This window comes from Mustelus asterias, chromosome X, assembly GCF_964213995.1.
Source record: "Mustelus asterias chromosome X, sMusAst1.hap1.1, whole genome shotgun sequence".
Classification (NCBI taxonomy): Eukaryota; Metazoa; Chordata; class Chondrichthyes; order Carcharhiniformes; family Triakidae; genus Mustelus; species Mustelus asterias.
In genome coordinates this window covers 11,512,699-11,539,588 of record NC_135834.1, presented here as the reverse complement: position 1 = coordinate 11,539,588, position 26,890 = coordinate 11,512,699, and the positions used below count along the sequence as shown (strand labels likewise).

The 26,890-nt window shown below is 42.1% G+C and overlaps 1 protein-coding gene across 9 annotated transcripts in view; it reads right to left on the bottom strand.

Moving 5' to 3' along the window:
- The window catches only part of kmt2d (lysine (K)-specific methyltransferase 2D), a 219,505-nt gene that overhangs the window by 187,378 nt on the left and 5,237 nt on the right, over positions 1 to 26,890 (bottom strand). Inside the window, exon 2 of one of the 9 annotated variants that reach the window (XM_078201292.1) lies at positions 13,780 to 13,866. The exons of the other annotated variants lie outside the window; for them this stretch is intronic. The gene's annotated coding sequence lies outside the window, so the exon portion shown is untranslated. The remainder of the gene's footprint in view (positions 1 to 13,779; positions 13,867 to 26,890) is intronic. 9 annotated transcript variants of the gene reach the window in all.

Sequence of the window (26,890 nt, the reverse complement as noted above, 5' to 3'; positions counted from 1 at the left end):
TTAATCCATCTCCTTGCTTGCTCCAAAAATCAATTCAAATTAAACCCAATTCACGATCCCCACAAAAAGAGACATGCCAGATCCAAGCTGACACGAACAGGCATTACACCTGACCTCACGCTTGATCTTTGCCAAAGGTGTATACAACTGCATATAGATGATCTGTTCTGTCTGGAGACAATACACATCTCTTTAACCTGTGTTTAATGTCCCCTCCAACCACATGATCTGTACCTTTTAAGACCTGGCTGGCTGTAGAGATTTGCATTCTAATTAGTATTCTGTAACTTGATTTCTGTGTCTCTGTGCACTGTTGGAGAACAGATATCCACCCCATCTGACGAAGGAGCAGCACGCTCCGAAAGCTTATGGTATTTGCTACCAAATAAACCTGTTGGACTTTAACCTGGTGTTGTGAGACTTCTTACTGTGCTTACCCCAGTCCAACGCCGGCATCTCCACATTATAGATGGCAAGACAGGGTTCAGTTACAATGGCATGTCAGTTGGATATCCAATCAACTCACTCTTCAGATTCTCACATTAAAGAATGGCTACCTGGGCAAGCTGGTGGAAGACAACTGTGGCACGTTCAGGAGCAGAGGGACAGAAAATAGTCATTAACTTTTCACATTTCCTATCAGGAGAAATGGAGTGACTAGAAAAGGGTTAACATAACTATCTTTAATGGTCTACAAAAATCAGCATTCCCATTTGCTGCACAGCTACTAAGAAAAGCAATTTTAAAATATTCTCAAGATATGTATTTTTGAAGCCTAATACTGGAATGACGGATGATCAAATTGCAGTCTGAAATGGCTGCATTTTCACAGCAAAAAGGCAGAGGGAGAGATGGAGCGGGCTGGCAGAGAGAGGGATGGAGAGATAGTGGGGGAGTTCCACACTGTTGCCTCACCAAGTTTTCTAAAACTTCCCCAAATTCCATTCAAAGTTTCTAACAGAGTGTCCTCTTTCCTTTCCTTTGCCTCTGTACTGAATGACTTCTCACTGCAGTGATTTCAATCTCAACTTGCCTTACCTACTCTCGTTTGGTGGAGTGGTTTCATTTAGGGAAGCATGAGGTCAGAACCAGAGGAGTGTGGAGATCTCAGAAGGTTGTACGGCAGGAGGATGTTATAGAGGTAAGGAAGGAGAGACAATGGTGGTTGTGGTGGTGGGGTGGGGTGGGGGGCAATTTGAAAACAAGGTTGAGAATTTTAAAATAGTGGGGTTGTGGAGAGGAACCAATGGGACAGTGCAAGTTTTGCACAGGGTACGTGGTAGGAGGTCAACCAGCAGTATGTTGGAATAGCTGAGTCCAGAGCTAATGAAAGCATGGTTGAGGATTTCAGCAGCTGATGAGCTGAGGCAGCAATGGAAATAGAACAAAGAATTAATTTCCAAATGATCCCAGGGTGTTTTAGATAGGTTCTTATTGATATATTCTAAACAACAGCCTTAAAATGGGCGGACCACTTTAGCAGCTAAAAGGTATCAAATGTTCCAGATCTCAAACTACCCCTCAGTTATCCTAAATATATTTAGAGTCTTGTGCAGATTGGAACATCACAACATGCAAATTTCTGCCACATTTGTGCAGCCCATATTTCATTTTCATACAACAGGAAATCACAACTGAACATGGATGTAATGCACCAATTGTAACCAGCTGCACATACATCCAATGAAAAAGTACGGGAAAAAAAACCCTTAAAAGTGCAATGAAATTGCAATGAGTCAAATTCGGATGGCACGACATTCCGGTTGCCAATGCCATTAACCAATTCCACCGGCAGAATAGCAAATCTCAGAATGATGCCAGCGATGAGTCGAAATTTTGCAATGGTAATTCTGGTTTAGCCAAACTTAGCTAAGCTTGTCACATGACCTTGCTGACCGGAGCAGTGTTACACAATTGCTCAAAATCATGCAGCATTGGAGAAGCCGTAATTTGACATTGAGATCTCTCTATGAAAGGACGTGTAAAGCCTGCAAGTATAAGAAGGCGAAGTTGATACAGAAGTGGAAAATTGTGGCGTGAAGCAGAAAGTGGACATTGTGAAGAAGTGGGAGATTCCACCAGTTTGTCCACCATTATAAAATACAAGGTGGACTTCTTATAACTGTTCAACAAGCAAGCATTTTCTCCAGCCAGCAAGGAAGAGGATGGGAATAGCTGCCTATCCCAAAGTTGAAGAAGCTCTGCTAACATGGGTCAAGGCAGCCAAGAACCTCCAGTATTTTTGAAGCATGGATCAAAAAGTGGACAAAATGTATCAACAAAAGACAACAGTCATCATTGCAGATAACTGCCCCACGCACTCTGACATCACTGGCCTCAAGAGCGTTAAGTTGACGCTCTTATCCTCCAATACCACGGCCAAGCTGCAGTTAATGGATCGCGTGATTGGAATCTGAAAACCCACTACTGATGGCAGTGATCTCTCAGGTTATCATAAGATAAGAAAGCAGGAGAACAATCCAGTTCAAGAGGCCATGCTCATGATGAAGGTGGCATGAAAGATGGTGACAGAAGCCAAAATTGTCAATTGCTTCCACCACGCAGGATTCAAACAGGTTACGACTGCACAAAACGTTGAAAACTAGGAGGCCAACCAGCCCAATGACGAGGCTCCTGCAGGAGGGCAGCAAGGAAATTCCAGCAGAGACAACTTACACAAAGGTGAACAATGCCATGTGCTGCAAAACGGAGCTGACAGATGATGCCCTCGGAGATGAAGTACATGTACATCCCAGGAGGCCAATGATCCTGAAGAGTTAATGAATGCCCACCTGCTTGCCCAGCTGTTTCCCCAGCTAATGCCAAAAAGGCCGTAGAGATGCTCTGGGATTTTACACTGCAGCACAAAACCACCGAAAACATATCTGACTGCATTGACAACAGTGAACTATATCACATATCTGAAGACAGCACGCTAATCAGAAAAGGATTACAGAGTTTTTTCCAGAGCTAGCTTCTAACATTTCCCAATGCAAAGTTCCAGCCTTTTACTAGGTCAGGTCATTGTAAGGTGTGAATAAATTGAATGAAGACTTCTTCACATATTTGTTTGAATTGTTTTTGACATAGACTGTGTAGGCATATCGGGTTACATAGGAACGGGGCCTTCTTGGCTATCACAAAGCTCTGCTTAACAAAAATTTGTGGGCTGATCCAGGATTTGACTCATCAGGATTTTACTGAAACACAGTTATCAACAAATGCTATCAAAAAAAGCAAGTGGAACAATGTAATTTCAGCAAACATTTTTCAAAATTCCTTCAAATCATCATCTTAAAATCTCTCAGAAATTAACACTGGAATACAGTTTGTAATATCCATAATATATTAAGCATCTGAACACATCTCCCACCTGCGTAACTTCCTGTTGTCATAATTTTAGCATGCATTTTGTTTCAACTTTTTTACCATTATAAATTTCCATGTCCACATTTGTCAGGGAGTTTGAGTGTAAAATCATCACTGCAATTGCATAATCTAGGTATTGGGTTCCCACAAAACCCAAAATGATTTTTGTAAATGTATTTATTTTGCCATTTCTCCTCAGTAATTAAAATGTCATTATTTATCCCTCACTGGTATTTGCTGAACACAAACTGCTTAACTGGCTGAGAAACGTTTTGCGAAGTCCTAACCAAGTTCTTTCTTTCTAGCTAAATGACACTGGGACAAGAAGAGAGGATGATGCAGATGTTGAGCAGGTAGTTTAAAGGGGGCCAGGATACGGGCAGCAATGGCATGCAGCAAAAGGCAAAAATAAACTATGGACGTAAAGTAAGCAACAATACCAAGAGATCAGACACATGCCATATGTAACCATATTACCCATATGTAATCATATTAACTGACTTATAGTGCACATGACTCTATCACACTGCCAATTTGAAGTTCTTTTAATAATAACATAATAAATAGTGGTGAAGGTTCCATCATTGAATATATTCTAAGTCTCTCAGATAGATTTACCTGAAGGATTTTCTAGCAGCTGCAAAGCTTAGTGGCAAATGCTACGCTCTTGTTCAAAAAAAGATTTTAAGGATAGCTTCAATAATTACAGGCCAGTCAGTTTAACATCAGTAGTGGGTAAGCTTCTAGAAACAATTACTTGGGATATAATTAGTAGTCACATGGAAAAATGTGGGTTGATTAGGAAGACCCAACATGGATTTCTAAAGGGCTAATTGTGTTTGACCAAATTGCTGGAGTTCTTTCAAGAGGTAACAGAGAGGATTGATGAGAGCAATGCTGTTGATGTGATGTACATGGACTTTCAGAAGGCATTCAACACAATGCCCCACAACAGACTTGAGACAAGTTATAGCTCATGGAATAAAAGGGACAGTAACAACATGAATATAAAATTGGCTCAATAATAGGAAGCAGAGAGTAATGGTCAATGGATATTTTTCAGGCTGGAGGAAAGTTTGCAGTGGTATTCTGCTGGGGGTCGTTATTGAGACCCTTGCTTTTCCTGATAAATATTAATGATCTAGACTTTGGTGTGCAGGGGACAATTTCAAAGTGCGTGGATGACAAAACTTGAAAGTATCGTAAACTGTGAAGAGAACAGTGTAGAACTTCAAAAGGACATTTACAAGTTGGTGGAGTGGACAGATAGGTGACAGATGAAGTTCAATGCAGAGAAGTAACGTGATACATTTTGGTAGGAAGAGCATGGAGAGACAATGTAAAATAAGGGGAAAATTCTTAAGGGGATGCAAGAACCCGAGGGACCTGGGTGTATATGTGCACGGATCATTGAAGGTGCCAGGACAAGCATTTAATAAAGCATATAGTATCCTAGCCTTTATTATTAGGGACATAGGTTGGGACGGTTCTCTGTGGAGAGAAGAAAGCTAAGAGGAGATTTTATAAAGGTGTTCAAAATCATAAGGGAGCTGGACAGAGTAGATGGGAAAAGAAAACGTTCCCGCTCATAAAAGGATCAAGAGCAAGAGAACACAGATTTAAAGTGATTTGCAAAAGATGCAAACAAAATGGGAGAAAAAAACTTTTTCACATGATGAGTGGTTAAGGTCAGGAATGCACTGCCTGGAAGTGTGGTGGAGGCACGTTCAATCAAAGTATTAGATGATTACTTGAATAGAAACAATATGCAGAGGTATGGAGAAAAATCAGGGGAAATGGCACCGAGTCATGATGCTCAATTGGAGAGCCTATGCAGACACAATGGGCCAAATGGCCTCCACATGCACCATAACAATTCTATGATTGCTCGCATTTAAAGGGTGTAGGCATTCATGAGCTCTGAAAGCATGAGGGTCCCTCGGTGTTTGACACACATTGTGCAAAAATAGACTTTCCAACCTTGTGCCATTTGTTGTTCAGGTAACTGAGGAAAATATCACCGGTTTGGACATGTACAACGTCTCTATCCAGCAAATTGTTGAGGCTGCCATTACCCAGATTTGCCTCTCGACCCCCAAATCCATTAGTATACATATATTAAAAGTCTCACTTCTAATATGCATTGTTGGTCACACAGAAGGCACCACATTTGCAAATTTCACAGCTAGGGAACGTAGGAACAAAATGGAAAGGTGTGGGAATATCAAAAATTGTCAATCAGCAAAAAAGCACAATAATAAGCTTTTTCCCAGGGTGGAAGAGTCAATTACTAGGGGGCATAGGTTTAAGGTGCGAGGGGCAAGGTTTAAAGGAGATGTACGAGGCAAGTTTTTTTTTTTTACACAGACGGTGGTGGGTGCCTAGAACTCGCTGCCGGGGGAGGTAGTGGAAGCAGATACGAGAGTGAGTTTTAAGGGGTGTCTGGACAAATACATGAATAGGATGGAAATAAAGGGATATGGTCCCTGGAAGAGTATGGGGTTTTAGTTCAGTCGGGTAGCATGATTGGTGCAGGCTTGGAGGGCCGAAGGGCCTGTTCCTGCACTGTAATTTTCTTTGTTCTTTAAGTCACTCAAAATATTTTTTAAAATATATTTTGCCATCATCTCACCACACCATGTTGAGAATAACACAGGAAATAAGGTTTATAACATAATAAAGCTTTGAATAATGATAAATTTTAGATTTGTTTTACATACCTGCATGTGGTTGAAATATTTCAAGGTTTTCCAGCAAAAGGCTGTCTCTCATGCAAGCCTCGAGTTCAGGAGGCTTAGGTGAGCAGTTGAATGAAGACGTTCAACAAAGTAACAGAACATAACTCTGAAAATGCTTTGGTATCACTTACTGCAGCCATTTGTACATAATTCTCAGGATGCACCTCTTTTCAGTTTGATGACCAACACCACATTTCGAGTGGGAATAGCTAATTCAATTTTTTTAATGTAATTGACAGCAAGACTAACAATTTACACACACCAAAACCTTTTGTTCATAAGCCCTGCCCACTAACCAGTAATGAAAATGGGCAGAGAAATGACAATCTACATGAAAAAAGCCATGAAGGTAACTGAAACTTTTGCATCTACATCGGCTTTACTGCCAGTAACTGAAATAAATCAATTAACAGCATTTCCGAGGCTGTTACAAGCGTAATAACAGCAGATTACATGCAGAGCTTAATTTGCGCAATGATTGAGCATGAGGAAAATAAAATCTTTTTTTAAATATTTGCCAACAATATTTTTCGCAGCCAATCAAAAAACACTTACTTCGTCTTGAGTACATCCCTCATAAATGACTTTTCAAATCCTTTAGTGTCCGTGTACACCTCCCCTCCTGAAGCAGCAAAACCTCTGACTTGTGATTAAAACAACTGGAGATCTGCTAGTCAATAATTACATTTCCACACATCATCATCTAGAGACCGCTATGCTGATGGTACTGGATAATGTTTGAATATCAGGTTAAGGATATGCTGCACATTTTTAAAAATGGGAGCAAAAGTAACCTATTCTTCCAAAGAAAATTGCTTAAAAATGAACATTTCACATTCTGGAAAACAAAACAAGCATTGTGTGTCATCTTTAGGTAGGGGAGTAACTTTTTAGGTATATTGATGACATCCAGTTTCATCGAGCGCATCTCTAATTTCTTCAACAGCTTGTCTGACAAGTCAAATTATTTTCAGCTGAACTTCAGGAAGACCAAAGCCATTGTTGTACACACCTGCCATAAACTCTGTTCCATTGCCACTGATACAAACACCCCATCACTTGCCTATAATGGAACAAAACCATGTGCAAGGTTGTCATTTGTCTAATCCTGAGCCGAGTTTCATCCACTGCATGTTCTCCATTAAACAAGTTCACTTTAGTTTCCTCTTGCCTATATTGCAAATCTCTATTCCTACAAACCCTTATCCATACTTATCACCTCCAGAATCGATTATTCCAATGCTGTTATTAATGGTCTTGTATAATCCTCCCTCCACAAACTCCAGCTTGTGCAAAACACAACCACAGCAATTGTCTCTCATCAAACTCCACTCACCCATCATCATTGACCAATAATGGCTCTCTATTCCCACAAAACATTTAAATTAACACCTTTGTCTTCACAGCTATCCTTAGCCTTGCACCTTTATACCTCAAGAATGACCTTCCACAATCCATCCCTTTTCACACTCCAACCTGCTGTGCATTTCGCCCTTCCTTAGTTCATCATGAGTGGCAGAGTTTTTAGTTGCCACTGTTCTGCTCTCTGGCAGTCCCTCAGTAAATCTCGCTACTTGCATCAACATTTATAAACTCCCATAGCCACATTTAAGCTAGTTTACAGTTTGCAAACATTTAACTTGAGGATTCCACCTAGTATCCATCTGTGTACCTCCAAGAACCTGATCTTTTCCTAATCCTCTCCCATTTTGTTCCATCACACCCTACCTATTATCCCAACTTACCCACCACAATTACATCAAATACTTCACTTCCTGCCACTGATTCAGGCTCAAGTCCCTCCTTGGACAGACTCATGACTTCACTATGTTTTGATCTACTTATCCATGGTCACGAATCTGCATGTCTTATAGAACATCAATCTCAACTGTTTCACCCCCAAAATCTGGCACACATCTTATACAGGTTGCTCTCAAAATTTGATTCCTCGAATCTCATTCCCTCGCCAATCACACCGTTCCCACTGCCAAAGGTTCTCCACATCCACTTCTGCATCACTCTGCACTATGTTCATTTCCTTGCTAATAAGGCCCTTCTCATCCAAAGTATCTTGCAGGCCTCCATTGATATGCTCTGTATGACTACAGCCCTACTGCACTAGTGATAACTCTTTTTTATATACACACACACTCTGCATGACTACAGCCCTACTACACCAGTGATCACGAACACGCGCACGCACACACACACACACACGATCTAGGGACTTATCGCCTTCGTCCTCCAGCATTTTAAGCACCTGCCCATCAACTACCCCTCATGCCTCTTTTTCAAAGCTACACCTCAAATTCAGCACAAGCAATGTCTGCTACTGAGACTACCTCTCCTCTCACATTCCATTGTTAACAATGCATTCGCTGCTTTGTTAAACAGCTGCCTTGTCTGCACTTTGATGTCTTTATTCCTCCCAGATGTCTCAGCCTCCTTTCCCACTGCTTCTCCAGTAGAGCATTGACCTGCATGACCTCAAATCCTACGAATACAGACTCAACTGCACATGCCCACTCCTGCAACATTCCCCATGTCAATGGCCCAGCACTTCCGATTCTGGTAACTATGTTCCCTTCTCCACTTCCACTCCAATATCAGTGAAAAACTGCTTCCCAACTCATCTCGGCACTCTGGAATTTTCTTCCCAAATCCTTCTGTTTTATCCTCTCTCTCCCTCCCCAAATTTAAAAGCTTTCTTGAAACATACCTCGTCAACCAATTCCCATACTCTCTTCCCTACTCCTGCTCAGGCCCAACCCTTCCACACTAAAACCCCATGAGACATTTTCTACATCTTTTTTGAGAGGTTGTTTGGCATCTTCCGCTCTGGTAAAGGAACTATAGAAATGCAAACAATTCTGTTGTTGCAAAGTTTGTTCATCAGTTTTAGCATAATACACTTTCAAATGGCATCCATCTGTTCCAACCTTCTTTCTGTCTTCTCAAATCAGAGTCAGCCTCCAGCACTAATGCTACAGAAACAAGAGTCGAGGAGATGGTGAGGTTTCCTGTTTCTTTGATTGACAGCAGTGATCTTCTCCAACCATTCATTTAACTCAGCACTCATTTAAAAAAACAAAAGGAGGGGCTTGGTGATGGGGATAGAAAAAAAAAGGAACAGTTTTTCTTTATTCCAAACATCAGTAATATGCTTTTAATGGCTACCACTACTAAAAGAAAGACTTGCATTATATAATTCCTTATCTCCAAGCATCTACAAACAGGACTTCACACAATGAATTAATTTGAAATACAATGACGTATGTAGGCAAATGCGGCAACTATTTTGCATTCAGCAAGATCCTAAAAGCAATGAGATGAACAAGTGAGTCTGTTTTTGGCCGAGGGAGGAATGTTGCTATACGATCTTGAACCACTGAAATGGGTAGATGAAATCTTGGCTCAACGTTTCATTGAAATTGACAACACATCAAATCTTTTCCAGTATTACATTCAAATGTCAGCCTAGATTATACGTTCAAGTCCTACAAATTATACTTACATAGTAAAAGAGTGTCTGAATATTCTGACCAGAGAGACTAGGCAGACAGACATCATGAAGACATGCTCAAAGAGATGCATTCCAAGATGTAACAACAACTTGCATTTTTACAGTGCCTTAAACAAAGTGAGGCACTCTATATGGTTTTATAGAAACATCATTGACACTGAGCCACAGAAGGAGATATTAGGGCAGAAACCTAGCTCTTTGACCAAGCTTTAAATGACATCATAAATGAGGAGAGAGAGAGAGACGTAGAGGTACAGGGAGGGAATTCTAGAGCTTATGGTTTTAGCAGCTGAAGGCACAGCCATCGGTGGTGGATTAATTAATCGTGATCAAGGCAAAATAGCTATAGGAGAAAGTTCCAACGAGCAAAAACACATCAGCTGAAGGGATGGGTTCTGATGATGGACTAGAGAGGGCAGTAAGCAAGCTATAATCTGAAGTCAGAGGAACAGGAAGTGTGGGCAGGAATACTTGGTTGGAGAAGTGGGATGAGACTGTGGAAAGATTTGAAAATGGAGGCGAAGATAAGTAGTTTTGATGGGGAACAATTGGGCCTGTGGAAGTACACAAGGACAGAGATGATTGACAGTAGGGCTTTTTGGAAGATGGCATGGGTTGACGAGCTCTGGCTTTGCTGAAGTTTGTGCAGGGTGGAACAATTAAAAGAGCAGTACATAAATCAATTGTCCAGTATACAGAAGATGTACATGATGATTTCAGAAGCAGAGAAGCTGATGCAGGGAAGCATTTAGGCAACATCCTGGAGGTGGAAGAATCATCTGGCTCACTGACTAGATTTTCAGTAGAAACCCCAGCTGAGAGCTGTAAAAGACAATAGTGCTGCATGTCCATAGGTTCTGGTTCAAAAGCAGCCAAGGAGGTTGATAGTAGGCAGTACCATGTGCACACTGGTGCTGGTGAGAATCAAATAAGATAATTTCAGTTTTGCCTACTGAACATTTCCACATATCGAGAGCTCGAAAGATCCATTCGCTTTAAGTAATGGAGAGATGCCAAATACTTTCAAACAAAGCACCTCACTCCATTATTTAAGAAATGCGAGAGAAGTCAGAAGATGCCAGATCTATTAGTCTAATATCTGTTGTGGGAAAGTTAGAGGAATCTGCCATTAGGGGCAGAGTGGCTGAGCACTTGGACAAATATGAACTAATCCGAGAGAACCAGCACAGATTTGCAAATGGCAAGTATGTCTAATTAACCTAGTTGAATTTCTTGAGGATGTCACTAATGTGGTAGAGAACAGATTGTTCATGAATGCTATTTATATGGACTTCCAGAAAGCATTCAATAAGATTCCACACAATGGACAGTTAGCAAAATAAAAAGGGATGGAAATTGGAGACAACCTATTAGTATGGGTCAGAAATTGGTTAGCAGGAAGACAGAGGCTGGCTAATGGTTATTCATGCCAATTAAGACCATAACAAATAGGAACAGGAGTAGGCCGTTTGGTCCCTCGAGCCTGTTTCGCCATTCAATAGGACAATGCTAGGGAGTGCTACTGGTGCCATCAGGGAACTGTGCTGGGGCCTCAGTTTTTCACGATATTTATCAATGACTCAAATAATAGAAGCTGTATGTCCAAGTTTGCTGATAGTGCTAAATTAGGTGGTATAGATGGGAACAGAAAGTTGCAAAGGGATATTGATGGATTAAACGGCACGGTGGCACAGTGGTTAGCACTGCTGCTTCACAGCTCCAGGGACCTGGGTTCGATTCCCGGCTCGGGTCACTGTCTGTGTGGAGTTTGCACATTCTCCTCGTGTCTGCGTGGGTTTCCTCCGGGTGCTCCGGTTTCCTCCCACAGTCCAAAGATGTGCGGGTTAGGTTGATTGGCCAGGTTAAAAATTGCCCCTTAGAGTCCTGAGATGCGTAGGTTAGAGGGATTAGCAGGTAAATATGTGGGGGTAGGGCCTGGGTGGGATTGTGGTCGGTGCAGACTTGATGGGCCGAATGGCCTCCTTCTGCACTGTAGGGTTTCTATGATTCTATGATAAACAAATGGGCAAGCTGTAACAGATTAAGTTTACTGTGTGCAAGAGTGAAATTTGTCCAAAGGACAATGGCTCAAAATATTTTCTAAATGGTGAGAAGCTAGGAACTGTGGTGCAACAGACAGATTTAGGGGTCCATGTGCACAAGTTGCTAAAACTAGTGGACAGGTACAAAAAGATTTTAGGAAGGCTATTGCAATGTTAGCTTTTATCTCAAGGGCTAGAAGCTATGCTACAATGGTATAGAGCTGCAATAAGACCACATCTGGAATACTGTGTCCAATTCTGGGCACCACACCTCAAAAGGATATGCTGACCTTGGAGCCAAGCATCACAGATTCACCTGAAGGCTAAAAATGTTAAATTATGAGAGGTTGCAGAGACTAGGCTTGTATCCCTTTGAGTATAGAAGAATGCTGAGATGTTTAAATGATTTGTTAGGGTTAATAGCGAGAAACATTTTTTTCTGGCAGAGGAGTCCAGAATAAGAGGCAATCTTAAATATTAGAGCTAGGCCATTCAAGGGTGATGTCAGGAAACACTTCTTTATAGAAGAGGTACTGGAAATCTGAAACTCTCTTTCCTGCGCACCCCATTTCCTAAGTGGTTGAGGCTGGGTCAATTGAAAACTTCACAACTGACTGATAAAGGTTGTTATTATGGAAGGGCATTATGGGTTATGCCAACTTGTTTGTAATATTAGTCCATTACAGCAAGTTCATTTTTAATTGTTGTTACTGATTTGTTGTGAAATTTTGCAACTCCTCTTAACGCCACAGCCTCGTTCTCCAAATTAAAAGTGGCTACAGTTAAGATACAGATCTGAATGGGGGGAAAAACAGGCTCAAGGATCTTAATGGCCTAATCCTACTTCTATGCTCCTAATTTAAATTATTTTTTAATTGCATGGTGTTCAATTAAAAACCTCATTTGCTATTTAATTGAGACTGCTCAAATCAAATTACTAAATAATTTAAACTTTTTTAAGCAAAAGAAACTGACATTACAGAAACCATCTGCACTATTATTCAAAAGCTCACGCAACAGATCTTTGTAATATTTAAGATAGCTTTCACTGATTGATAAATCATTCCCCCACCCAACGCACTGCTTGTACAATATGTCATCTAAAATAAGAGGGGTACAAAACCTGAAGTTTAAAATAAAACTTTTGCAAGTCTACAGAAAAGAAAAAGCACATGGTTGATAGAACGTTTCAGAAAAGATTTCTATCTTCTCAGAAAGCTTTTACAATTTAATCAAGTGTGGTAGAGTTGCTTTGCATGGTGTCTTTTTATCTCCGGGGTGTGGGTATGGATTCACCCCAAGAATGTTATCTGCTGGCTTTAGCGGTCCTATCTAAAATCATTTTAGACAAACTTTAGCCAATTCCTATTGGGTATAGGTTGCGCAACACAATTCAATCCAAATAGATGATGTTACTCGGTGATGCTACAAAGGGGAATAGAAGTTTCACTGATAATTGTAGAGGGGGCTCTAAGTTTGAATCAAAGGAAGTTATATTCAGCAATTTATCCATGCAATAAATGAATTTGGATTGCCTAATGCGAACACCAGGCATCCAAAGTAGAAAGTGTTTAAGAACATGATTCACCTCCTGAAACAAAAGAGTTATCAAAGCACACTGGCATCCCTGATGGCTCACCAATTTTAGCGCAAGTATCTAACAACAGACACCAGGAAGGCCCCAGTTTCAATCAAGCTAGCTGATTTCAGACTTCTGTGAGAAGAGAGGAGAAAGTTAGCAAATTAGAAAAATTCCCTGGCATAGAAAGAGGAAAATGGGTCAAGGTTTCCATTCCTAATTGCCATAACTGGCCCTGCTAGAAGTGTGCATCCATGAACATCAGCAAGGACAAGATCAAAACTTATTCCTGATACTACCAACATGCCAACACTCACCATCAAGGCTCATGCAAAATGAAAAGGGCCACTAGTTTATGGTGTCTGATCAAGTTAAGTTCTGTTTTTATTAAATGTGATCCCAGAACTTTTACTGGTGCTTTGGAGATCACATGCCAAGATTCTGCCCATTGACCATTGGAGTATGTAACTGGAAAGATCAAATTCCCATTTCTATTCCTTGGGAGTAAAGCATTTTCTGGATTTTTACCAGTTTGTTGGGGTCAGATTCTGTTATTCTGTCCATTTTTCTGTGAAGCGACATCCATGGAATCGCACTTCAGTTAGGAACCAATGCCTTCAGGAGAGGAGAGGAGAAAGTTAGCAAATTAGAAAAATAACAGTCCCCTAGGCTTCAGACAAGGTTCCCCATCCAATTAGAACCAGGAGGGGGCAGGATTGGACTTCACTATAATTCTCTCCACATTTAGCCGAACAACCAGACTCATACATGAAGGATGCACATTTGAGGGACATACCAGAGGGCTGCTGTGCTCCACCATGGGTAAGCAACTTGCTGGGAGGAACAAAAAGTTGTGAAGTTGTCTGAAGAAATGCATCATCAAGTTGAACAAATGCACGCATCTCCAGATTACATTTGTTGCCCAGTATGCAGAGGTGTTGTCCAGCAAATAAACTGAAGACTAAATATACAGTTCATCATTTGCCTTCCATTTATTTGAGCCATACTGTAAAAACATCCAACCTTTGATCTTCCAGGAATCCACACTGTTGATAACATTTTCTGAGATCAGTTTCAACAGGGCTGCCTCAAGAGATTTGATGGGTGAATAGTCTCTAAGCTTGCTTTCCTTCACCTTAATTAAAATATATCCGAGCATTGAAATTGAGAATTCTTGAGACTGTTTGTAAAATCCCACTTTCATCAGTTCAGTGATCGTGCTAGTCTCCAAAGTCAAGTGTATGTACAGTCTTCGGTCATTACCAAACTACTTACATTGATTCAAAAAAAGCTCTCTGCCTTACTGAAAATACTAAACCCACTGATTGTTCTTAAATCCACCTTTGAGCAGCCTAAAAAAGAAAACTGTTTTACAACAATTTTCCCTTATCAATGCACAAAATACAATTGAGGCATGGAACTGTAAAATCTTAGTCAACCCTGACACAAAACTATGGGATACAGCTCCACAACCAACTCCCAATATGAAGTCCTCATCCAAATAGTCACATTCATCCCAAAGGTTTCAATCACATAATATATAACATTCTGTTGTAACATTTTCTTTCCACCAACATTTATTTCATCAACTTTCAAATCACTGAACAGCAGAAAGATGAAATTTCAAAACACATTGCAATTTCAGAAAGTGCAAAATACACAGGTTAACAACAAAGGGTCATCTAGACTCGAAACGTTGGCTCTATTCTCTCCCCACAGATGCTGTCAGACCTGCTGAGATTTTCCAGCATTTTCTGATTTTGATACAGGTTATTGCAGCCTTTCCCAATAGCAACATAACACAAACAAGATAATAATCTGTCTCTAAGATTGATGTCCAAAATGTCCAAATCCATTCTGTCAATGTATGTTTGTGTTTAAATAAAGCAAGCAAATCTTTTGGGCCACAAAAATGCACCAAGAAAGCTCAGGGACAGCCACAAATAAAATTTAAATTCATTTTCCTATTAATTTACAAGTTACTGATAGGAAAGGTGCTCAGTGCTCTGACTTAGGTCTTCATCATTGAAACAACAGTGTTAAAGATGGCCTTTTCAAAATCTCTACACCCACCAAATTGAACAGGACAAAATCAGTGATTAAGAAATATAAGAACAAATAGGATCGAGTTACTTGAGTTTCAACGGCCAGATTTCCAGGATTCAAGAACATTTGTTTCATCAGGCATTACTCAGACATACCTGTCCTAGTTTATGAAGTTAGTCCTTACAGCTTAACCCTCTTCTGCTTCTTTCTCTTTAATCAGTTGCTAATCCAGATTACCTTCCATGTAAAAATTAGCCTTTCAACACAGTTATAACATGAAAAATGGCCACTCGGTTGAAGTGTCAGATATTGGGGGAAAAGTTCCTTCTTGGGGCAACTTGGGATGGACAAAAAAAACTTAGCCTTGCAATGGTCACCTATTTCCCAAGTGAATTTCTTTTTAAAAAGTAATTAAAAAGACAGTAGCATAAGCAGGTAATGTCATAAGAGACAGATGATGCTAAACAAGTACAAGACTTGATTAGGTTGTATCCCATTATAGGAAAGATACAAAAGCAATGGAAAAGATGCTGTATAGATTCATTGGGATGTTGGGTTGCAGTTATGAAAAAGAGAATTCAAAAATTACAGCTGTTTCCCAGATTGCCCAGTCTGGCCAACATTGTGAAGAGTTATGATAGGGTAAAAAGGGTTAGATTGCTTTCACTGGATGGGGACAAAAGTAATGAGGAGGCAAAGAAGTAACAAGATGGCACATATTTATGATAACAAAAATAATTAAATGGGACATTTCAAAATATATGTTAAGGCAGAGGGTGGTTATATGTTAGAAACCATAGAAACCCTACAGTGCAGAAGGAGGCCATTCGGCCCATCGAGTCTGCACCGACCACAATCCCACCCAGGCCCTACCCCCACATATTTTACCCGCTAATCCCGCTAACCTACGCATCTCAGGACTCTCAGGGGCAATTTTTAACCTGGCCAATCAACCTAACCCGCACATCTTTGGACTGTGGGAGGAAACCGGAGCACCCGGAGGAAACCCACGCAGACACGAGGAGAATGTGCAAACTCCACACAGACAGTGACCCGAGCTGGGAATCGAACCCGGGACGCTGGAGATGAGAGCAGCAGTGCTAACCACTGTGCTACCGTGCCGCTGAAGAAATGCCCATACGTATATCTTTTTAAAAACATGTTTGAAAATGACGACCATAATGGGCATGGGTGCAAGCAGGAAAATGGAATCGGGTAAGGTGGTTCTCATTTAGAAAGTCACCAGAAATAGCTTAATGAGTAAAATGACCTGTTTTAGTGCTGCAACATTTATGATTCTAGGTGTACAATATCAATATCTCGTTCAACCATGTTCAGCTTTTAACTCCACATCAGGTCCATCACAAGGACTGTATTCTTCAACCTCAATGCCAGTGCTCCTCCCCTGTCAAAGCTTTTAGCCTTGCACTCATCAAGACAATTGCAAGAATACCAATATCAGGAGAAACAACAACTTTGTACTGATTGGTTGGTAAGTGGACTCTGATTGGTAGAGGGGTCGCCATAGATAATGCATCAGTTAATGGTGACTGACAGTTAACTGCCAAGCATTGTTTGAAATTTTAAACCAAGCAGCTTGACTCTGATTAGTCAAGGCATTGCCCTGAGGAATGAACCAGCGAATAACCATCATTTATTTTACTTAGCTGAAATAGGCATGGTGTGTGTACATGTTCATTTTGTCTGCAAAAAACAGGGTGTATTAATGTAATACATGTGTATTAATATATGCAACTTCCAGTACACGCAAATGTGCCACACTGCGAGCCAGAGTGACAATCTTAAATTGGTTGTCAGCATAATTTTAGCACATTGAGGATTATTTAGCAAATATTGTCCAATCGCAGAACAGAAACATAGAAAAACTACAGCACAAAACAGGCCCTTCGGCCCCACAAGTTGTGCCGAACATATCCCTACCTTTTAGGCCTACCTATAACCCTCCATCCTATTAAGTCCCATGTACTCATCCAGGAGTCTCTTAAAAGTTGAGTTTGCCTCCACCACCACTGACGGCAGCCGATTCCACTCGCCCACCACCCTGTGTGTGAAAAACCTCCCCCTAACATTTCCCCTGTACCTACCCCCCAGCACCTTAAACCTGTGCCCTCTCGTAGCAGCCATTTCCACCCTGGGAAAAAGCCTCTGAGAGTCCACCCGATCTATGCCTCTCAACATCTTATATACCTCTATTAGGTCTCCTCTCATCCTACGTCTCTCCAAGGAGAAAAGACCGAGCTCCCTCAGCCTATCCTCATAAGGCATGCCACTCAATCCAGGCAACATCCTTGTAAATCTCCTCTGCACCCTTTCAATCTTTTCCACATCCTTCCTGTAATGAGGTGACCAGAACTGAGCACAGTACTCCAAGTGGGGTCTGACGAGGGTCTTATATAGCTGCATCATTATCCCCGGACTCCTAAACTCAATCCCTCGATTGATAAAGGCCAGCACACCATACGCCTTCTTAACCACCTCCTCCACCTGCGGGGCCGATTTTAGAGTCCTATGGACCCAGACCTCAAGGTCCTTCTGATCCTCTACAGTACTAAGAGTCTTTCCCTTTATATTGTACTCCTTCATCCTATTTGACCTGCCAAAATGGACCACTACGCATTTATCTGGGTTGAAGTCCATCTGCCACTTCTCCGCCCAGTCTTGCATCCTATCTATGTCCCTCTGTAACTTCTGACATCCCACCAGACTATCCACAACCCCACCAACCTTCGTGTCGCCGGCAAACTTACCAACCCATCCCTCCACTTCCTCATCCAGGTCATTTATGAAAATGACAAACAGCAAGGGTCCCAGAACAGATCCCTGAAAAACACCACTGGTGACCGACCTCCATTTAGAAAAAGACCCATCTATACCCACTCTCTGCCTCCTTTGGGCAAGCCAATTCTGGATCCACAGGGCAGCAGCCCCTTGGATCCCATGCCCTCTCACTTTTTCGAGAAGCCTTGCATGGGGGACCTTACCGAACGCTTTGCTAAAATCCATATAAACCACATCTACCGCTTTCCCTTCGTCAATGTGTTTAGTCACATTTTTTAAGAACTCCACCAGGCTCGTAAGGCACGATCTGCCTTTGACAAAGCCATGCTGAGTATTCTTGAGCATACTAAACCTCTCTAAATGCTCATAAATCTTGTCCCTCAGGATCTTCTCCATCAGCTTACCAACCACTGAGGTTAGACTCACCGGTCGGTAATTTCCTGGGCTATCCCTATTCCCCTTCTTGAAAATAGGAACCACATCCGCAATCCTCCGGCACCTCTCCCGTCTCCATCGACGACGCAAAGATCATCGCCAGAGGCTCTGCAATCTCTTCCCTCGCCTCCCACAGTAACCTGGGGTACATCCCATCCGGACCCGGCGACTTATCTATCTTGATGCCATTCAAAGATTCCAGCACAACCTCTTTCTTAAAGTCCACATGCTCCATCTTTTCAGTCCACCGCAAGCCCACAGTACATCCACCCAGGTCCTTCTCCTCTGTGAAAACCGAGGCAAAATACTCATTAAGCACCTCTGCCATTTCCACTGGTTCCGTACAGACTTTCCCGCCTTCACCTTTTATAGGCCCGATTCCTTCACGTCTCATCCTTTTACTCTTCACATATTTATAGAACGCCTTAGGGTTTTCCTTAATCCTATCTGCCAAGGCCTTCTCGTGACCCCTTCTGGCTCTCCTAATTTCCTTCTTTAGTCCCTTCCTACAAGCCGTATACTCATCTAGATCCCTATCTTCGCCAAGCTCTCTGAACCTTTTGTATGCTTTCATTTTCTTCTCAACTAGGTCCCACACAGCTTTCGTGCACCACGACTCCTTTAACCTACCAACACCTCCCTGTCTGCTCGGAACGTTGTCCTGTAGAACTCTCGACAGACATTCCTTGAAAAACTGCCACCTCTCTTCAGTACATTTCCCCAAGAATACCTCCTTCCAATTTACTCCTCTAATTTGCTGCCTTATGTCTTCATATTTCCCCTTACTCCATATAAATGCTTTCCTAGCTTGCCTGATCCTCTCTTTTTCCAATGCAAGCATAAAGGAGATAGAGTTATGATCGCTATCCCCAAGATGCTCTCCCACTGAGAGATCTGACACCTGTCCAGGTTCATTGGTCAGTATCAGATCAAGTACAGCCTCTCCTCTTGTAGGCTTGTCCACATGCTGTGTTAGGAAACCCTCCTGAACACACCTAACGAACTCCTGTGTTGGACACTTTTATGTTTTGCAAGCACGGGCTGCTTGGGTATGGTCTGTATCTAGCCCACTGCAAACAGCTGAAGGGACATGGTGTTTGATACTATCAGCCAATCTTTGGGACATACGACCGAGATACCTAGCACCACACTGGCACTGAAATTCATATGCCACATTACTCGTATGATAGGCAGAATGTCTTTTTGGCTTGATGGCAGCATCTTCTTAGTGGCGAATACTGCTAGTGTTGCTATTGCATACTAGCAACGTGAAAAGGCGAGATTTGCCTGTTGCTCAATTTTTTGAGGTACCTTGCCAGGGTGATCGGAGGTAGATGGAGTACTTTTCAGGGTTGAAAGTTCACACGTTATATGATTGGTTTTATTGACAGCCTTCTAAATAGACTCCAAGCCATTTGCTCACCATGCAAGCGATGATGCTGAAATTGTGCACATAAAAGGCATCCTGTGGGATAATGGCTACCCATATCAGATCATTTTCCGTTGTATCTGGAACAAAACCATGAATGGGCCTAAGGCCATCACTTATCCGGTGTTGAAAAGCACCCAATCTACCTCAGATTTTCCTGGATGGGCAAGGTATCTCAACTAACTCTTTCAAATCGCTACTAAGCGATAGCAACATGCGTGATATTCACCACTAACAGAATGCTGTCGTCAAAGTTCCTCAGGGTAGTGTTCTAGATCCAACCATCTTCAGCTGTTTCATCAATGACCTTTCAAGGTCAGAAGTGGGGATGGTCGCTGATGATTGAACAATGTTCAGCACCATTTGCTTTTCCTCAGATACTGAAGCAATCCATATCTGAATGCAGTATGACCAGGACAATATCCAGGCTTGAACTGACAAATAGCAAGTAACATTCATGCTACACAAGTGCCAGGCAATGACTGTCACTGACAAGAAAGAATCCAAACACCAACCCTTGATAGTCAATGGCATTACCATAGTTGAGTCCCCCACTATCAACATCCTTGGGGTTACCATTGACCAGAAACTGAACTGGATGAGCCATAAGAATACTGTGGCTACAAGAGCTGGTCACAGGCTAGGAATCCTGCAGCGGGTAACTCACCTCCTGGCGCCACAAAGCCTGTCCACCATCTACAAGTTACAAATCAGGAGTGTGATGGAATACTCTCCACTTGCCTAGATGAGTGCAGCTCCAACAACACCCAAGAAGCTTGATATCAGCCAGGACAAAGCACCCTGCTTAAATGGAACCCACAAACACTCACTCCCTCCACCATCAATGAACAGTGACAGCAGTGTGTACCAGCTATAAGATGCACTGCAGGAAGTCAGCAAGAGACCTTATGCACCACCTTATAAACCCATGACCACTACCATCTAGAAGGACAGGGCAACAGACATGGGAAAAGCACCACCTGGAGGTTCCCCTCCAAGTCAATCACCACTTGGAAATATATCACTGTTCCTTCAATCGAGAGGTCAAAATCCTGGAACTCCCTTCCTAACAGCATTGTGGGTGTACCTACACCACATGGACTAGAGCAGCTCAAGAAGGCAACTCACCACCACCTTCATAAAGACAATTAGGAATGGGCAATAAATGCTGGCCTAGCCAGCAACACCCACATCCCGGAAATTAATTTTGAAAAAAGCCAAAAAGACATTCTGCCTATCATACAAAAGAGTAATGTGGTATATGAATGTGCCAGTGTGAAGCCAGGTATGTAGACCATACGCCCCAAAGACTGACAGATTGTATCAGTGTGTCCCTTCTGCTGTTCGCAGTGAGCAAAGTACAAACCACACCCAACCAGCCCGTGCTTGCAAAACCGAAAACACAATGTCCAAGATGGATGTGATTCTGCAACTGAGGATTATTTAGCAAATGTTCTTCAATGTACTAAAAGTTACACTGATAACCTATTTGAGATTGTCAGTCAGCTTCACAGTGTGGCACATTTGCATGTAATGCAAGCTACATATATTAATTCAAGACCCTATTTTTTGCAGACAGAAAGAACTTGTACAACATTGAGCCTATTAAACAAAATTTTAAACAAACATTTGAAGTCCTCTATAACTTTGTTCTGCCTTCACACTCTAAATTGCTGCTTGTTCTCCGCTCCAGAAGAGGTCAATCTTACAGACACAACACCCTGACCATCTGCAATTTTTTCTCACAACAATTTGCAATTGAAACTTTACTCCCCACCTTATGTATCTTCCAAACTCTCACTTTTACATAATATCTTCAATGTCCTATTCCCACTCAACATCCACCCTTCTGCCTTTCAAGTGCAGACTTTTGTTTTAAAAAGTGAGCCGAACAAACAACAGCACACAATAAACAAGGCACATGAAATACACATATGGACAATACATGTAGCAAAGAGAGTCAACACAAATAAACTGGTCCAAATAGTCCTTTCAAATTTGATAGCCACACATATCTCACCATGGACAGGCACTGAATTAATATGTCCATAGCAGGCCATTAAACCCATCAGTTTATTCTCATATGATACATAATACAGTGCCTCTAGCTGAAGATAAGTAAACTGGTTAAAGAGAAGAACTACTTTCTCAATAGTTTAGCAGTTTTATCTATCCAATGAGTAACTGAGCTATACTGATCAGGAAGATCCCAGATTCAAGCCTCCGTGTGTGCTCAATTAACTAGTTTCATTCAGGGGAGTAGGAGAAACCCCAAAGGGAAAGCAAACTCTTAAGGAACCTCACTTCAGCAAGTCACTCCTTCAAGAGAGCAGAAAAAGGACAATTCTCTGGAACATTCACCAACACAAAACTGCATCTCCAGTACAGTTATCACCTCTTGCTTTTCACCTGAAGAAACCTATTGCACTGAAAGTCTGCGTGAGTGGGTTAGCAGTGGCAATTCCCCTACTTGTTCCTTAACTGGGCTCCAGCCTAGTTGAGTAGTGAACGGTTGGCCATGTACTCTCATCCCAGAGATGATGCACAAATTTACCATTGGACAATTTATCTTATGGCAGGTCTATTCAGCCTCTTGACATAAATAAGGCAACCTTTCTTGCCATGCCAAATTAACAATTTGTTAAGAGTGAAACCATGATGTGCTCATAACATGTTGGTTGTCACCATTGTTAAAGACAGATGCAGGTTGTTTTATTTACACAGGACTCGCTATAAACCGACACACCAGGTAAGATTAGGTATTTAAGTATCATTAAGCTCTGTCATCTGCCAAACTTGCTAGTTTGGATGAATCTCACAATATCACGAGATCCATTTATTATTTTTGGGAAGACTGATAATTAATCTGATTAACTATGTACAAAATTCAGGAAACTACACTATTTAAACTACATGGAAGTTTCAAAAATCAAGAAAAAAATAAGGCGGCATGTTTTTGGCAAACCAAATAAACTGAGGGACCAAGTAAAAGGGGCCCTTAAAACGAGGGGGAACTGCCCCAAACAAAATAAACCGAAGTGTAAAGGAAACTTAAAAACATCAAATAAAAACATGACTAAAAAGGTCGATAATACCCCAGCCCCTGTGGGGCCCAACGGGCACGGAAGGCCTCGATGGTGCCCATGGACTCCACATGCTCCCTCTCCAGGGACACCCGGCCACGAATGCAGCAGTGGTAGAGGGGCTGACAGTTGGGTTGGACAGCCCCCTCGGTTGCCCGCTGCCTGGACCTTATTTATAGCGAGTCTGGCCAAGCCCAGGAGCAGGTCCTCCACCTTCTCAGCCCCCCTCCCCACTGGGTGCCCGTAAACCAGGAGCATGGGACTGAAGTGCAAACAGATCAAAAAAAGGTTTTTCAGGCAACAGAAAAGGGAGTGCAGCCTAAAACAGTGAACATAGAGGCCACCACTATTCCCTGATGCTTATAATGGCTTTGTTAACCGGCTGGTGCTCCAGCTCTAAATTTAAACATGTATTGTGAACAAACACGCAAAATATCTACACATCCACCCACTTGCTACAAACAATTTTTTCATTCACCTTTAAAAGGAGAAAGTGAACATCAAAAGCATTTCCTTTGCTCCATCTTCAAATCATCTCCCCATATCTCCTCAGAATCAAAGGATTCCCTCCTGATCCCAATCCATATACAAGCTATTTCAAATGTTTCCCTCTCGTCAGATATTGCTCCCCTCCCTTTCAAAGCCACCGTCATCATACCTCCTTTAAAAATCCACTCTTCATCCATCTCTCCTTGCAAGCGACCATTCCATCATCAATCTCCAGTTCCTCGCCAAAGTCCTTGAAAGTGTTGTCACCTCCCAAATCAATGTCCGTCTTTCAACATCCCTATTTTGAATATCTCCACTCAGGTTCTTTCATAACAGCCCTAATCAGTTACAAAATTTCCTAACTGTGATCATGCCCATGGTACCCGATCCCTCCTTCTGTTCTCTTGACCTCTGCTGCCTTTGATATGGTCACCACACCATCCTCCTTCCAACATCTCTGCTTTGTCCAAGTCAGTGCTTGCACTCTTATCTATGCAATGATAGGCAAAGTATCTCCAGCAATTGCTGCTCATCCCCCTCCAAAGGTTATGTCTGAAGTCCTCCAAGGATCTATCCATGCAGCTGCTGTCTATATAGCTGCCCCTTAGCAACATCATCCAAAGAGATGATTCGGCTCCACATGCCCAAGATGACAACACAGTTTTACCTTTTTGATCCCAGGCTGAGTTTCTGGCCCAATATTCTCTTCATTACTTCCACCTCTGCAATACCACAGTGTTCTCCTCTGTTTCAGCCCTTCTGTCAAAACTTTCATCCACCCCTTTGTCACCATCAGGCCCAACTATTCCAACACTCTTCTGACTAGCTGTCATCCTCCATGAACTTTGTTTGCGTTTGAATATGGGCAGCAAAGTTCCATTCAGCCATCATTCCTGTACGTGATGACTGATGCTGGCTTCTAGGTCCCAATGCCCCAAATGAAAACTGCTCAACCTGGTGTTTAAAATCACTTCATAGCCTCACTACTCCTAATCCTCTTAACCTCTTGCCCTGCAACGCTTGGAAAACAGTGTTCCTCCAACTCTGGCCACTTATACATCTCCCACTCTTTGGTAGCTGTGCAATCATGTTACCCATGCCTTAAAGTCAAATTCCATCCTTAAAATTAATCTTGCCTCCTCTTCAGAGCCTTCATAAATTCCACCTCCGATCAAACTTTCAGTCACCCCTATTATCTCTTCCTTTGACTCGGTGTAGAATTTTATCCGATTATGCTTCTGTGAAGCACCTTGGAATGCTTTAAAGGCGCTACATAAACACAAGTTTTGTGTTGAACTGATCGTGGGCAGGCTATTCAACTATTCATCACGAACAAGCCCAATCTTGCCCTTACCAGACACTCAGTATGCAAACGCAATGCTTTTCCAGAGGAGCATTAACTGCAGCTAATTATTCCTCCCTCATAGTTCACTGGCCGACTTTAACACCTCAAACTTCTTGCCCAGCTGAGACCTAGGTGCTGACCAGGAATTGAACTTCAGATCTTGTCAGTATAGGTTAGAATCACATTAGTCATTGCCACTACTAACTAGGAAAATCTAAAATGATACAGTACATTCATCATAAAATACTTCCTCCCACCTATAGATCAAAAGCTGCGGAATATTTGCCAGCTCACTGATGTTCTTTTATTGTATTTCCCCACAATATAGGCATCAACCTTAAGATCTTCCCCATTCGTCAGGGATCACATATTGCTTATAGGTTGCCAGAGTCTGTATTTAAGAACAGTGACTGAGCACTTGGACAAATGTAAATTAGTCAGAGGAAACCACATAGTATGACATATTTGTTACAAATATATTTGTTTTGAGCGGGTTACTAACGTGATAGATGAGGAAGTGTCAATGACTATTATTTATAAGGACTTCCAGAAGCGACCTTCCAGAAGGATCCATATAAGGGACTGTTTGCAAAAATTATAGGGACTGGAATTGAAAGCAAGCTATGGATATGATTTGGGATTTACAAACATTGAATACATAGAATCCCTACAGTGCAGAAGGGGGCCATTCGGCCCATCGAGTCTGCACCGACAACAATCCCACCCAGGCCCTATCCTTGTAACCCCACGTAATCTCCCGACACTAAGGGGAAATCCCACCCAGACCTGTTCCCCGTAACGCCAAGTATTTACCCCGCTAATCCCCCTAATCTACACATCTTGGGACACGAAGGGGCAATTTATCATGGCCAATCAACCTAACCCGCACATCTTTGGAGTGTGGGAGGAAACCGGAGCACCCGGAGGAAACCCACGCAGACACGGGGAGAACGTGCAGACGCCGCACAGACAGTGACCCAAGCCGGGAATTGAACCCAGGTCCCAGGCTCTGTGAGGCAGCAGTGCTAACCACTGTGCCACCGTGCCGTTTCTTCTGGGATTACTTCTAAGAGATAAGAGAATAATGGAGGTCTACTCCAATTAACATGGTGTGACTATGTATTGCCCAGGGAACTACACCAAGGCTTCAGCTTTTCACTACATTTATAAATTTGTTGCTGATACCAAGTTGGATGGCAGAGTAAACAATGTAAATGGGAGCATAAAGTTACAAAAGGGTATTCACTAATATTTCCTGCAACATAACATTTACTTAATATTTGATTAGAAAGATGGGAAGATAGTACTTTATGTTGGAATTATTCATATCCAAACTTTATTATTCTTGCCTCAGGTTTAATGCGAAGTCAGAACAAAAATCACTGAAGCAAGAGAATCCAGCTGCAAGCCTATAGAAACAGCTAGCAGTGGTCTTGTTATTCAGGTACTCAGAATATGCCACACTGCAGTCAACCTACCCATTCATACACATCCCTCCCATTGGTCCTTGGTCTGTGGCCACCTCTTCTGATGGGTTACAGTGACCTTGAATTAAATTGGACTATTTCGTGAAAACAAGATTTGAATTTTTGACAGATGAATCAGCTCCCACTTTTATAAAGCAGGGCATTATTGTAATTATGCCTCACATGAAACTGGCACGAAACCAATATATTAACAGCACAAAAGACAATTCTGTAAATACCCTGCCGGCTGTTGGACTGCGCCATAAAGACCAAGTCAGTCCCAGGTCCAATTGGAATCTATGCGGTACTTGATCTCAACCAGGAAGAGGGCGGTTGTACTGCAATTGGGGTAAGGGGGAAGAAAAGTCAAAGGTTCCCGCTGTCTGATTCCCATGTCTCTCTGCTGGAAAGCGTGCACTTGAATATGAGCTATGGACAGAAATTTGACTTAGCTTCAATGTCTCCTCCAATCCAATGGCCTACCACCAACGCGCGCTGCGCACGCGCACGCACACACAGAATGATCATTTGGACAAGATATAAAGCT